Below are 4,697 nucleotides of genomic sequence, written 5' to 3' on the forward strand. Positions count from 1 at the left end.
ACAATTAGCAAATTTATAATCACTGCCATAGATTGCCTAGCTACTACTTCTTCCTCTGGATATTAACAGGCGAAGCACAAGCTGACTCTCAAGAATGCAGTAACTTCTCCTTATACCTCACCCACTGTGGTCCCCAAGGAAGCCTTGGTGGGTCTAAATTCTCTAAAGCCTCCCTGCTCGCTGAAATGGCCCAGTGATTAGGCAAAAAGACATGGAACAGGAGGCTCTAGCCTTGTGGCCAGAGTCTCCTGTTTCCCGACATTGAGAGCTAGGAGGCGGGTGGGGGAAGAGTCTTATCTTTTCCTTTCATTTTTGTTTTTATTCTGAAGGACCTGGAATCAGCTCTTAAATATCATAGAAATAAATAAAATGGAAGAATTGGCATAATGTTTTTATTTCAATCTTGCCTTGGATATTAGAAGTTCTCTTTGAGCCCAGCATGATGTAGCATGCATATAATCCCAGCACTTGGGAGGTTGAGGGTGGAATATTGCCAGGAGTTGGAGGATTGCTATGAGTTCAAGGTCAGCGTGGACAGCAACAGCAAGCGCTTGTTTCAAAACCACAGCAAAAATAGTTTTCTTTGTTTTCCAAGGAATGACAAAGTCTTTCTTACATGTACGTACAGACACACATGTTATATACACAGAAGTAAAGAATTTCAAAAATTGGCAAGTATGCTCAAGGATAAGAGATATCTGCTTCAACTCTGTTTTTTTTCTGTTTTTTTTTGTTTGTTTGTTTGTTTTTGGTCGGGGGTAGGGTTCAATACAGTGTTTCTCTGTGTGCCTTAGTTGTCCTAGAACTATCTTTTGTAGATCTCCCTGCCTCTGCTTCCTGAGTGTTGGGATTAAAGGCATGCACCAGCACCACTACCCAGTTCAAATCTGTTGTTTTCTTAGTAACATTGGTTAAATCATGAATAAAAGCATAAGAGGCTAGGGAAGTGACTCAGTGGATAAAAGAACTTTCTTTGGCAGCAAGAGGACCTGAGTTCAAATCCCAGGAGCTTGTTGGACAGCTAACCTAGCCAAAATGATGACCTTCAGGTTCATTTAGAGGCCCTGTGTCAAAAAATAAAGTGGAGAGAGCAATACAGGAACACACACACACACTCACATACACACTCACATACACACACACACTCACACACACATACACTCAAACACACTCACTTACACACTGGAAAGGAAAAATCATGGAAGAATTTAAATGATTTCTTTTGAAATAAAAACCCAATATGATGAGAGTTTTTAATATATTTACTAAAAAAAATCACTTAGTTTTTTTTCGTGGGAAGAATGATCGAGATTGAACATGGGGCCTTGAACTATCTACCATTGAGCTACATACCTCCAAACCCCAAACCAATTTCTAAGTGTTTGTTATACATATTCTACATTCAAAGTAGAGACTTACATCTGGAATCGTGGCTTCTAGTAATGTTTAGGAAATTTTTGTTGAATAAGTAAAATGAATCTAAATTGCTGTTTATTCTATACATATTTTTTTTCTTGCCCAGGAATACTCTGAAGTTTCTCCATCAAGGGTCATCTCTAGATTATTCATGAGAAAGAATATGTTACAACCCAGCCTTTTGAGACATGGTTCAATGTTAAGTAGACCAACTTCAACTAGACAGCAACCCCTAACTTAATTGACCTTAACATTGGCACCAAAAACCAAGATACTGGGATTGTTATTTAAAAGGCTCTCCTCCTCAAATCCTGTGTGATTCCAAGGGTTACCATAGGAATATAATGTCTGAATGTTTATGGCTACCACAGAGGGCAGACTCATCCGCTCATAACTCCAACTCAGCTATCCCACAGAGGGTGGGGGCTAGACCTTCCTCCAAGAGAAAGGAATAAGACTTGTACATATATGTATACCATGCAGCTGCTATACCTTTGCCTACAGTGGCAATTGAAGTACCTTTTTTTTATACAATCTTGCTAGGTGGCCAGGCTGGCCTCAAACTGTCAACTCTCAGCCTCCCAAATGCTAGGGTGACTGCATGCACCATCATACCCAGCTTGAAGGATTTTCTTAAACTATCACACAAATAATTCATGATAATGTCCATCAAAGTTTTGTAGGGTTTTCTCCATTGTACAAAGTTGGAGAGAGTTGCAACCTCTAGGCATTGCTCTGGGCACTAATCTGTACAATGAGATGTACGATTGTGATCCATTGAAAAAATGGTTAGAATGGAGCCTCATTTTGAAAATGGTATGTACATACATTAAACATTTTCCAGTGCTTTGATCGGGCCACCAAGCAGTGTTCTGAAGCCTTGTATTATTTTCTTTAGGCAAAAGCACGTGCACTGTCTATGGTTACTGGTTTTGCTTTATTCTAATTGGAATGGCAGCTTAAGAGCCTTCTAAAGTATTCTGAGTACAGAATCACCAGATAAGCCTTTTATAATTTTATCCCTCAACTTTGACAGTTATCTTGGTCTCAACAAGCAATTCAGTGACAGTTTTCAGAATCACATAACTGTATCTTCCCAATTCGGTTAAAGATAACTTTTTTGCATATTTTCTTGCAAAGTAAATGTAGATTTATTAAGGAAAAGGAAGGAAAGAAAACCTGAGAACACAAGGGCCTTGCATTTAAAAAAAAATGTGACAAGGTCTCTGTAACCTTGGCAGGTCTCAAACTGAAGATATTTCTGCCTTGACCTCCCAAATGCTCAGTGTGCTACCATAACTAGCTGATTGAGCAATAGTTAACTAGACTATAAGACAGTCGCAAGTACAGTGGGCATACACAGGCTTTAGGAAAGCTCAGCTAAAGCAAAAGCACCTGGTGATTTAGACTAGCTTGTCTACTAGTTGTAAGCCTTCAGAGAGCTCTTGGAACTCCTGAAAGAAATGGCCAACATCTTTGGTTTGTTTCGGCAGGTTAGTTAACTTGGTAGTTATTTAAGGGAACCATATTTGCTCTTCAAATATATACTGTTAAAAGGCTAGTGACCAGACAGGAAAATTTGTGTGTGTGTGTGTGTGTGTGTGTGTGTGTGTGTGTGTGTGTGTGTGTGTGACTGACTGCTACTCTTCGGGTCTACTGTATACTGAGGACCTATATCCTTTGTGATAAGTACTTAGGAAACGCAAAGACACATTTTTTAGATTTATTTATTTATTGATTGATTGATTTATTTTATGTATACGAGTGCCCTATCTATATGTACATGTCTTTTTGCCAGAAGAGGGTATCAGATCCCACTATAGATGGTTGTGAGCCACCATACCGTTGCTTGGAATTAAACTCAGGATCTCTGGAAGAGCAACCAGTGTTCTTAACTTCTGAGCCATCTCTCCAACCTGCAAAAACCCATTTTTAAAGACACAGTTCACATTTAAGGCTACGCTGTTTGTGAGTTGAATACATATTTAACCTCTTTCTTTCTGCGCATATAGTATTATAGACCTTAACTTCAAGCTTCTTGACTATAAAAAGGGATGGAGGGCACATGATATATAATGGTTTCTATTTAATAGTGACCATGGTAGGCAGCCAGCATCTAAATGGAGATTACATTTTTTTTCCCAAAAACAAGTCCTTGCTCTATATCCCAGGCTGGCCTTGAACTAATGGCAAGCCTCCTGACTCAGCCTCCTGAGTGCTAGGATTATAAGTGTGCACCACTACTCCTGACTGAAATGGGTTATTTAAACAAAAGAAATACAACCCTTGTGGTGATGAATATGTTCATCCGAATTCTCCCCACTGGCAAAGACAAAGACTGCAGAACTGTCAGGAAAAGAGCATCCTTGCCACTAGTTAATGAAGAGCTGCCCTGCTCTCGCAGTTTATTAACTAAGAAGGCAAGCAGTGTAAGCTTGGAACTTGGTAATTTGAAACTCAAAGGCAATGGAATCAGAACAGCACTCAGATTCTTTTTTCACAAAGACATGATAACAATTTAGGGCCACCAAGCTACAGTAATCACATTTGGAATGAACTCTCCTGAGCACGCCTCTGCTAACCTGCTCATGTTGGGTAAAAAGAACAAAGAAAGGCAAAGTTAGGTACTAAGGAAAAGCTTCATCAAAGAATTTCAGTCACCGTAACCCAGGCTTTGTCTTTGTTGTTGCTACAGCTAAGTGAGGCCAGATAATTCTGTATTGCAAGGAATGGCTGTGCGTCACAGGATGCTTCAAAAGATCCCAGGCCTCAGATCATTAAAAACCAGTAGAATCCCTCTTCATCAAGCTGTGACAACTCCAACTGTCCCTTGAAACTGTTAAATGTCCCTCCTAGGGCAAAACTGCCAATGCATCACCTGTTGAAATAATTACTACCTCCCTTCTCACCCTCCATCCCATGGGTCCTTAGAGTGTTTGCTGTTCTCGAGGCTCAAAACAAAACACTTCATAACAGGGTCACCTAGACTTTCCATGGAGCCATTTGAAAAGAACTGGACTGGGTCAAAAACACTCACCCAGACACATGAAAGGGTTCTTTGTATTTCTGCACTGGGGAGCACCAGACAGAAAGAACAAGTAGCTCTAGTAAGGTGTTCACAGAAGGCACTCGTGATGGAGGAAGGTCATTGGTTGATTAAATAAAGAAGCTGCTTGCCCTGATAGGTTAGAACGTAGGTGGGAGGAGCAGAATGCTGGGCAGAAGAGGAAGTGAGGAGAGACTCGACAGCTCTCCTCTCAGGGGCAGACTCCTCAGAGAGA

Source organism: Microtus ochrogaster, unplaced genomic scaffold, assembly GCF_000317375.1.
Source record: "Microtus ochrogaster isolate Prairie Vole_2 unplaced genomic scaffold, MicOch1.0 UNK86, whole genome shotgun sequence".
In the NCBI taxonomy this organism is placed as follows: domain Eukaryota; kingdom Metazoa; phylum Chordata; class Mammalia; order Rodentia; family Cricetidae; genus Microtus; species Microtus ochrogaster.